Consider the following 11,536-nt stretch of genomic DNA (forward strand, 5'->3'; position numbering starts at 1 on the left):
GGGGGAAAGATTGTGGCCTCCTCGACCCTCCCCGGGCCTGCGCGGCACCCTTGGGCCGTGGTGGAGTCGCCAGGAGGCAGGGCCATCTCTTGCTCTTGGAGTTTTGCTGTCTGAAGGAAGAACGCGAGGCAAGATTTCTCCATTTCTTGAGCGTATCAGAAAGAATCGGCCCTAAACCACAGCCCGCAGGCTTGAAGATAGGCCTCAGAAAGGACTTCCTTAGTGGGGAGATGGAGCGTGAGGTAAAAATCCCCCTCCCCCAGGGATTTTTCGGTTTAGAAGACCCTCGAAGTAGCCAGGTTTCTCAGGTGCTTGGGGGGAAAGTTGTAACTATTTGGCTCTATCCCACTCAAGTGGAGGAGAAAAGGGAGAGTCTTTCGCTGACTCCATTAATCCTTTAAGAATGAAGGAGCTCAGGAAGGAAAATGTCAATCCAGGAGCCTAGGTTTCCAGATATTTTCATATCCACCTGTCTCTTCAATCTTGACCGCATTAATCTCCAGGACCCCACTTCTGCCTAGCAACATCACAACCAATCAAGATGCAATTAGACCGGGCTGCTGGGCTCATCCTTAACTGGGATTGGCTGCTCGCTGTATGTGCATCGCAAGTTTTCATTGGCTGACGGCCACCTGTATGGAAATGAGAATTACACGAGACTCAGCGGGTTCTCCGCCCTGTGGACCTGTGGCTTAGTGCGCTGAAACCTGCAAGCTCAGAGCAGGAATCCTGGGGCTGGTTTCTTGTCCTTTCTGCCTCCTTTTCCCCTGCAGAGATCTCTCGAGCTTTTCCCTTCTTCCTGGCGTCCCTGCCTGAGGCCTAGTGTCAAAGAAACGCGACCAAATAACGCAGAAATAATGTGGATTTGTGTGCTTTTTGCATTCTCTCGGTTCAGTGTCAAGATTTTGCCCCTTCGGTTCGTTGCCGCCACGGTTCCTACCCCGTTCTCTTGTCCACATCCATCCCAGGGGCCTGTAGAGTCCCTCAGTCTCTGCGCCTTGTGGCCACAAACCCTGCCTTTGGGCTCACCTTCTCTCCAATTCTCGTTGCCCCTCTCCTCCCGCTCGGGAGGCAGGCGTCTCGCACAACAATCTAAAGCCCGATTTAGGAGGGAGTTAGAGGGGGAGAAGACCCCTCCCCCAAAACACCCCCCATTCTCGTTCCCCATCCATTTTCTCCGAGGGAGCCGAGTTTGACAGCGAATTCATTCCGAGCGGGGAGGGTGATTTATTCTTCAAATATACCGACAAGTGCGGGCATGATGGAGCCCATTAAAATGTTGGGAGATTGTTTTTATGATTGAAGTCTGTATTACTCCAACCATAAAGAAAGAGAGCAAGGAGTCATTAGCATTTTCATGATGGTGTATTTCTGCTTGTCTCCACGCCATCACTCATCTTTACTGCCCGTCCCTTTGCTCTCCCTCTGCTACAACGAAGAGAGACTGCAGCCTGAGTTGGGTTGGGGGTGGGGGAAGGCGGGGGCCAGAGATCCCCCAGTCGGTCTGCCCTTCACGCCAAATCCTCACCCTCCCTGGGACGCAGATCAGGGGGTGAGATGTCGGACACAGACATGCTTCAGCTTTCTTCCTGCCAGCCCCTCCTGCCCCTAAATGGTGGGAGCAGGGGGTCCTGCACAAACGGAGCTTGGAGACCTGGGAAGTCTGGCGTTAGGGAAGGGGGACTACTCCTTCCTTTCTTTGGCTCTCCCCTTCCTGGCCTACACTCCACTTAGAGCACTGCAGGGTTATCCACATAAGGGTAAAGTCAGGAATTCCTGGCTGAGTGCCCTGGGCTGGAGACAGCAGAGTAGGAGAGGATAAGGAGGAGACTCTTATTCCCTTGGTTTGGAGGCTGTGTTGGTAGGAAGTTGGGAAACTGGACTTTTGGCTTCTGTCTCTGCTATTTCCTAAAGGGCCTAACCTTGGTCTGGGATGGGCTTTAGTCTTTCATCTCCACTGCAGCTCCCCAACTCCTGCTCCCTCCTGACATCCTAAGTCCTTGATTTGTTCTACCCAATCATATACAAGACTCTTCAGTACCAAAAGGAACACATTTGTGAAAATAACAGAGATCAAAATAACCACTGCCAAGGAAGATTCTTGGAGAAAATTTGCTATGGGTAAAACAGTTTCTTTAGGTGTCCAAGGACTGTTGGAATCACCTGTCCTCACCCCTGGCTTCTGATGAGACTCTTCTCCCCCACAAAATACTTTTATTGATTTTTAGAGAGAGAGGATGAAGGAGGGACACACAGAGAGAAACATCTATGTGAAAGCCCAACACAGACTGCCTCCTGTACGCCCCCTACTGGGAATCAGGGCATGTGCCCTGACTGGAATGGAACCCATAACCTTTTGGTCCATGGGCCCACACCCAACCAACTGAGACACACCAGTCAGGGCCTGATGAGACTCTTAACATAAATAAACATTCATTTTAGGTTGGGCATAACTTGCCTGCATAGCCTATTGCCATAAATTGTATGGTGGCACTTGAATGGGAGTTGATTGGGATAAAGGGGTAATGGGAAAATGGAAGTGTCACTAGCAAGACATGAACAGTGCTAATAACGATTAGTGGACCACTTTCCTCTTGGCCCAGTGCTTTCTCATTGATGTCTCACAACCTGAAAACTAGGCTTCATGACCACCATTTCACAGATGAGGAAACCAAGGATCAGGTGAGGATGTGTGGTGTGCCCAGGGTCATTTAGCTAGTAAACAGAAGAATCAGGATCTGAACCCCGGACTGTCTTCATTATCAGTGCTGCCTGTGAAGGAGTTCAAGGTCTCTAAAGTGGAAGTCAGAAAGACTGATTGCCCTGCATACTTCATCTGGATTTGTGAGAAAGTGGAGACTATCTGGTAAGTGCTTACTAGGAATAGTCATCCCTTGGCCACTGGTCTGGGAGTTGGGTAGTAGTTAGCATTGCTGGGATTAACTGCTCTAATCATTCAGAGAACATTTATTGAGCACCTATTACGTGTCATCTTTTGTTTGACCATACCCTCCCTTTTCCCAGGCTCCCCCCTTATTAAGATGGGTACCTAATAGGGCTCTGCAGTTGGGCAGAGATGGAGCAAAGGGGGGTGTGGAGGTGAGAGCCCCCCTACAGCCTGCACATGCCCAGAGGCTGCTGCAGCAGCAGCCCCAGATTTACAGCTGCCCTGGCGCTGATGCCATAAAAGCAAACGATCCTTCTCTGTACTAATTTCTGTGTAATTAGATCTCTCCTGGCATGGAAAGTGGGGAGTGGGGGTGGTTAGGAGGGGAGGGTGCCAAGGACTCTTTACAGAGGTGGGGGAGGGGCTGTGGGACACACATAGCTTCATGTGGGGCAGGTTGGGCACAGGGACCTACATGCCCTCTGACAGATGGGAAATATAGTGATGCACACCTGGAAGGTAGATGTGATAGCACCCTTTGTACCTAGGATGGGGACAGACTAACCTGGGATCCTGTACAAGGATCCTGAAGCTGGAAGAATAACTCCTGGCTAATAATCTATGTACACATGGAAGGCACTGAAATCCTCAGAGGAGCTGCACACAGATTTCCCCTCACAGGCAGCTGGACAGCAAAATCTCTCAGAGGGGACGGAACAGCAGAGAATTCCTGCAGACCCATTACATTTACATCCACATTTACAAAACAATATATACATGCTCATTTACCTGCAGGAAAGCAGATACACATTTCTCTTAATCAAATGCAGAAATCACAACATCTGCACTAAATATAACCTCCACAAATGCTTGTTCCCTCCTCCGCCCCCACCCATCGCCAGCCTGCCTCTTAGAGGCAGGAAACTAAAGGATGAAGAAAGCCCTTTCTTTAAGGTTTTCTTTAAGTTACTTGGAAATGAATCCCATTATACCAAGAGAGGAGGGTGGGGGAGAAAGGATTGCAGAAGAAATCAGGAGGAATGTGGGGATGATTAGAGAGGGAAAGATTCTGGAACTTTGTCTTTTTTTTTTAGGGAAGAACAGTCTTAGGGAGGAAAAAATACAGTTGTTATTATCTGCCCTCTCCCCACTCCATGGTGACAAACAATGACTGTAGGCAGTAATGCCATTTGGAACAACACTTCTACCAAGCTAAGTATTCATTATGCACTGGAGTGTATCTGTGGAGGGACCTCAGAGGGCCTCTTATCCGATCTCCCTCTGCAGCCCAAATTTCTTTCACAGTAAGCCTGCCAGGGAGTCAGCCAGATTCTGCTTGAATGCTTCTGTTGAAACGAGCTCTTTACTTCATAAACAGTTTGCCCCTGTTACTGGACATGTATAGAGGTTAGAATATTCTTTGGTTAAATTCAAATTTGTCCACTTTGAAATTTCAGAATATACTATTTCTAACTACTGTCATATCTCCTTGACATATCTCCTAAAACATATTCTAATGTTTTAAGACCAGCTCAATCAAAGCATTAATCGTCCCCCACAACAGCAATAACAATTAGATACTCATTGGAAAATCAGGAGATTCTGATCTCCACAGATAATTGTCATGTACTTATCTTAAGCCCTTGTTCTAATGGCTAATTCATGATTAACCCGAGTAATGAAAATGTATCACAATAAAGAAAGATTTGTCATGCCTTGTTATCACTTCATTGGGCCATCCTTCTAGATACCTGCCATAACACCAGGATATTTCTATTCCAATAAAACATGATCATGATGTGCTTGGCTAGTAAAAAGGAAAAAACCTGTGTATTAAGAATATGTTTAAAATGATTTGCATGAGTGATGTAAATATAAACTACCACTATCATCATTGTCAACATCATCCTCCGTTGTTTATTTGCCTTTTGAAATCCCTGCTCAACTTTGGGGGCAGGCGTAAATAAAGGAAGAGGGAGACAGAAAATTAACATCTATTAAATGCTTAGTATCATCAGGCACTGTGCTAAACACTCACCCTGTGAGATATATATTATTATGCTTTTATAGGTGAGGGAATTGGGCTCAGAGAAGTAACTTGCCTGAGGTCATACAGCTAGTGACCAGGCGATCAGAATTTTAACCCAGGGAAGTCTAATTCCAAAGTCTCTACTCTCCCACCTAAACCTGAACTAGTTAATTTTACTCTGATGCCATCAGTGCCTCACCAAGTGGATCTATACTACTGACGAGACACTGGTGAGGAGATATGCTGGGCTCAAAGACCTCACCCTTCCCAGATACCCACGCTCCCCACATAGGACCCAGGAGTTCAGGGCCTGAACTTTGTGACTTTGTGCTCTTTACTGCCCTCATCTAGGGTTGCCCATACATAATCGCAGGCAGCGCTGCACCCATTGTCACACATTTACCCACTGTCACATTCACACAGCCACACATACCATACTGTCACCTTCAACTTACACAGAACTCGCAGAGACTGGCTGTACTCTCTTCTCCCAGGCAGTGGTGTGCATAGCCAGCAGGGGTCGCCAGCACACCAGGAATTACCACCTTGCTGGGTCTATCTCCTGCCCAGCAGGACCGAAATGTCCTTCTCTTCTGTTCTTCTAAAATCTCTCGCTAAAATCCCTCCTCTTTCCTGCTTTTCCTTCTAGCCCCCACCCCACCGCCCAGACCCTGCATGTTTGTGACCATGCGCTGGGTAGTTGCCCATTATGCAGCACGCACCCTAAACTGCCAAATCCCAACCTGGATTCTGGATGTCAATCTTGCTTTAGGAATGAACAGCCAAGGAGCTAGTAAGAAGCCTGGAGTGCCCAAACTTCTGGTTCACTCTTGGCCGATTAGGACTCTCCCTCCTCTCAGTGCCTCTCCAACACATTACTTCTCAGCATCCTTCACTTCCCCGCCCTGACCATCATTTTATTGTACCAGTGTTCACGTAAGCACTTGTCGCAGACATTATCAGACCCCTAGGATCCTTTACCTCCCTCATCTTGGGAGGCCTGAGAATGGAGGAGGAGGCAAATCTCTTATAGATCTGTGGCCAGAGGTTTTAAAAAAGCAATCATAGTTTGGGGAGTATATGGGAGGGACCCAGATACCCTGCCTCGCTGCAGAAAGAGAGGCCAGGTGTCCGCTCCCTGCTGGGATGGGGTCCAGACACTGGCTGTGGAGGCAGCTGTGGCTGCCTTCTGGGAGTGGCATCTCTCTGCTCTTTTCTGCCTCTCCCCTCCCCTTTTGTAGCAACAGCTCCCCAGCATTTCCACGTTCCCATCTCTCCCTCCTCCTCTTTCCTCCCCTCATCTTCTGGAGCCCAGTGATTGGCGGCTGCCTGCTGCATGGCGGCTGGGTTTATGGCTTTGCGGCAGCTGGGGAGAAAGCTAGGCCAGAGACAGAAAAATGGAAACTGACCAAGAAACAGAGGACGATGGAAGAGTAAAAGAAAGACAAAGAGGCAGAAAGACCTCAAGAATAACAGATAAAAATCTAAATGATGAGAGGGACAGACTGAAGTAGAGATGAACACAAAGAAAATTACAGAGGTTCAGATAAAAGATGAAGAAAATGTGACAGGGATGGGGAGAAAAGGGAGAGAAAAGCATAGACAGAAAACATTTGAATACCTCTTGAGAGTAGGGATGTGCAGGGCCTTCCAGGGGGCAGGAATTGCTGGTATTACCTAGAGGTAGAGGATGGGTGGACATCTAGGGACCCCGAAAATTCTATAATACAGAAGAGGCTAGAGGATCTTGCAGCTAATCCAATTTTCCCCACACTTGTGCTTCCATTCATCCATTCTAGTATTTTCCATGTTCACATCCTCCTGGAATTTTAAGGTTATTACAGAAATGTCCTCGTTAAGGATGAACCATGACCTAGTGTGGATCTTGTTCCATTTCCTATGAAATGAATGGGAAAACCAAGGTGTGAGGTTTGGGAGGGATTTTTATATTAGAACAAGCCTTTGTTGAAATAGGTTAACTTGTAAGGCTGTTGGCTGCCTGTCATGGCACCTCAGTTGTCACATACCACGTTTACCTTACAGTTATTTTTCTATGTATTCTTTTTGCTAATATATCAGCTCTTTAACAGCAAGATCTGTGTCTGCCCTTCTTTGTGGCTCCCACAGTGCCTTGTTCTTGTTTATTGAGTGAACCAATGATTGGCCCCTGGAGATGTTTAAGCAGATGTTGGATGACTACCAATAAGGGATGTAGTCCAGGGAATTTCTGTACTGAATGAGAAGCTGGAAATATATCTCTAAACACCCTTTTGGTTTGGAGGTTCTGTCAGTCCATATACATAAATTTGTGTTTGCTTTGTTTCTTTCCCTAGTTCTCCAAATACGTAAAGGGGGAATCCACAAGTTACAAAGTACCTACTGTGTGCTATGTTCTGTTCAAGGCATTTCATACATCTGATCTCATATAATTATCACAGTAACTTTTCCAGGTAGGACTTACCCACATTTCTTCAGATGAGGGCTTAGAGATATGAGGTGTTTTGCTCCGGGTCACATGGTTAGGAAGTATGACAAATTAAGTCTTAGAGACTAAAGTCAGTGCTATTGCCACAACACCGTGTTTATATCAATTTGGGAGATTTCCACAGTTTGAGAAACACAAAAGAGTTGAGGAATGGGGAAAACAGGAGGAAAACATGGCTTCTAAATTTAGGGTTGGGAGATTCTGGACTCTACACTGGGGGAAAAATCCACTTTTGTGAGAGAACAGGACATTTCTGCTCTCACCCGATTATCAATAGACCCAGAGAAAGAAAAAAATATGAAGTACTAGGACGGGGGGAACTGGAGATGGGTATTAAGCATGGGAATTTCTTGTCATTGTTATAGCGCTGGGAGCATGGGGCATAGGGGTGCATCTAGAATGCAATAGTGGACATTCCAGGTATTTATCTTCCCGCTAGAAGGGATGTTGGGAATCTAGTGAGTCCAGGGATGGTCCAAGCGGTGGGGGTTCTAATCAGTGGCAAGGCTTAGGCTAGTGTTGTGTAGTAGAGATTTAACACAGGCCACATATATAATTCAAAAATTTCTGTCCTAGCCGGTTTGGCTTAGTGGAGCATTAGCCCATGGACTGAAGAGTCCCAGGTTTGATTCCAGTCAAGGGCACATACCTCGGTTGTGAGCTCAATTCCTGGCCCTGGTCAGGATGCATGCTGGAGGCAACCAATCGATGTGTCTCTCTCACATCGATGTTTCTCTCTCTGTCTCTTGCCCTCCCTTCCACTCTCTCTAAAAAAATCAATTGAAGAATGTCTTCAGATGAGGATTAACAACAACAACAAAATTTTTTCTAGTATCCACTTACAAAACAGTAAAAAGAACCAGGTGAAACTAACTTTAATAACATATTTTATATAACCCAAAATATCCAAAATATTATAGTTTCAACATGCAATAAATATAAAATTATTAAAAAAAATTTTTTTGTACAAAGTCTTTGGAATCTATTATGTAGTTTGTACTTACAACATCTCAATTCATTCCAGCTACATTTCAAGTGTTTGATAGTCACATGTAACTGGTGGCTACTATAGTGGGCAGTGCAGACTTAGAGTGTGCTTCACACCTGACTAGTCAGAGACAACAGGATGTTGGATCCTGACATCTTGGCTCCCTCCCTTGATTTTTCTTATACCTTAAATTAGAAGTCATTGTTTCTACATGAGTTTGGAGACATATTCCTAATCCCACAGGTCAGAAGAATTGCATTTCTATTGCAGGGTCTGTGAAGTCCAGCTGCACAATAACTTCTACCTGCAACACTCTCCTTTAAGGTCCTTGTTGAGCCACCAGGTACCCCCAGCTGCTAATCCAGTGATTTTCAGGAGTCATTACCCTGGCCTCTCTGCCATACCCACCACTGCTAACCTCTCTCCTTGACTCATCTCTCCTGAATTGCTTACTATCTCTCTGGCTGATCCGCCTGTCTTCTCTGTGACTCTGCATTCTCCATACTTCCTTCCACATTGTCAGTCTCCTGGGTGCTGCCCGTTGCCCTCTTACCCTCTTACTCTACATGGGGGAGACCTAGGTAATGTTTCTTCACTCTCATCACCTTTACTTTCAAGGATCTTGTTTTTTTCTCCAGTTCTAAACTCTCTTGAGCTCTGCACTTAAAATATCTATCCAACTGCCTACTGGATATCTCTCTCTGTCACAAGACCCCAAAGACATTGGGAATTCAACAAGACAAAATTATACCAATCATCTTTTCCCTCAATGTATTTCTCCATTTGTATTATTTATTTGGTGAATGGTCATCTGGACATTGAAACCAGAAACCTGTAATCAACTTAACTCCTTTTGTTCACTTCCCATATCTAATGATTACTGAGTCCCATTAATTCCGTATTCTAAAGAATTCTGCCTCTTTACCTTTTGACACAGCTTAAGTTTGGTGCTCACCATTTTTTCCTGGGGTTATTACAGTGGTTCCCAACTGGTTTCTCTGGACTTTCATGGTCTGCCAGTAGAGTGTAAGCTCCACGAGGGCAGGCATTCCTGCTTCCCAGTGCCTAGAAAGATACCTGGCACATAGCGAGCACTCAGTGAGTATTTGTTGAGTGACTATGAATAAATGTCTGTTAGTCCATCCTTCCAGCCTCACTTCACACACCATGTATGATCCTCACTCTACAGCCCTGCTTGAGTGTTTAGACTTCTGAGCGAGTTATGTCTTTGCACATTTTGCTCCTTCTGCCTGAACAGGTTTGGCTCACAACTACTCATTCTTTAAGACTCAGCCTCCATATTGTCATCCATGGAAAACTTTGTAACTTGTAAACATGATGTAGAGTGTTTTTACAAAGTGCTCTATGTGGTTTCTCAAAAATAACTGAAGGAATCAAGTAGGAGGAGGTGTCCTTTGAACTGAGGGGAAAGCATGTGTTCAGGGGCATGCAAAAGTAGTGCCTATTTCTGTGGAGTGGTTCTGTAAAACTGGGGTCCAGGGTGCCTTAGGATAGGAAATGGGAAGTGGGACCAGACAGTGCAGACCCTGACTGGCACACTCAGCAGTCTGCACTTCACATTCCCATAGTTACCAGGCAGCCACTGAGGTTCTGTAAGGGGGGAGTGATGTTTGCATTCATTCATCTCCTACCAAATACTGACACCCTAGTTCCCATTTGCTGCTTCCTGGTCTGACTTTTCTTCTCACACCAGGCTCTCAAGCCCATTCAGTTTTGATGCTGTATGGATGCTGGGAAGGAGCGGGGAATGAGCTGATCCAAGGGAAACGAGTAGAAAGGCTGAGCTGCCAAATACCACACAGTAAGTAGGAAAAAGAACTCAAATTGCAAGTATCTTTCCTCTCTGCCCATGCAATCAATTACCCTTCCCTGAGCTTCCTGTGTCAGAGGCCAGGTCCTGGATCCTGGGGTAGGCAAGAGAAATGGCTCTAAATGTCCAGCCTGAAGGTGCAGATTGCACATCAGGAGACATGCAAGGGCAGAGCAAAGAGCAGCTGCGGGCTCTAAATAGTTAGGTGGAGGGGTCTGATGAGATACTGGGGGGCTTCATGGAGGAGGGGAGCATGGAGCAGGCTTAGGAAGATGAAGCAGAACTGGGCTGGGGAGAAAGTGAGGTGAGAACCATGTCGTTGTGGAGGTGGAAAGTGAAACCTACGCGGCAGTTTTGCCAAGTGCTTTTAGTCTGGTAGCCTGTGTGTCAATGGCTTTGTGCAGCTACCCATGAGGCTCCTGTTGGGGAAGGAGGTGTGTGTGCCTTGGCAGGGGCTGTGGGTGGGAGCAGGGGCCCTGGGTTCCTGTGTCTTTCTTCCTCCTGTTTTGCACTAGGGGCCACCTTTCTGGAAGCGAGGATATCTGGGTTCCAGATTCTTCCCTCTCTAACCTCCCCCAGATATAAATCACAAGTGATTTCATTAAATGCACCTCCTGCTGGGGATGTTGGCTCATAATTCCTCTCTGATTAACCCCCACTACCCCGGCAAGTTTATAGGCCAAGCATAGGAGGGGGTACGGGGGAGGGGAAAAGGAGGGTATGAGGGGAATCCCAGGCCAGTGATGGATGCCTCTGTCAGCCCAGCTCATATTTATTAATAGTCTTAATACGGGAAGCAATAAAGGAAGAGAGGGATTCTATTAATTAAATCATTGTTATAATTAACTTTCATTAAAGGAGGATCAATAAAGAGGAGTTGAGATGGAGAGAGGAGAGATCCATTATCTCTAATTTCCTTGGAAGGGATTCAGGGAATGAAATGGGGTTGCTAGGAGACAGCGATGTGAGGGAAGAAGGAAGGATGTAAGATGTCATTCAGGTGGGGTTGGAAGGGGGGTGGATAGGAGGGTTTCAGGTGGATAGAAGAAATGGTGGGGTGGCAGTGGCCACCCAGGGACCCTAAAGGGAACGAAGGGTGGATAAGGGAGCTACTGGGATAGTGAACAACAGGGCTATAGGCATGGCTTGTACTGGGCATTCCTGAGAGCCTTGATGAGCTTGCAGGTCCTTAATAAATGCTTTATGATGCTGTCTCTGTCTAGCCTGTGAAGCTGGTTAGAGTGGATGAATGTGTTTTCATGACTGTGGAGTCAGAGTGCGCACACGGGTGTGTGAGGATGGCAACAGAGGAAGAG

Source organism: Cnephaeus nilssonii (genome assembly GCF_951640355.1).
Source record: "Cnephaeus nilssonii genome assembly, chromosome: 6".
NCBI lineage: Eukaryota > Metazoa > Chordata > Mammalia > Chiroptera > Vespertilionidae > Cnephaeus > Cnephaeus nilssonii.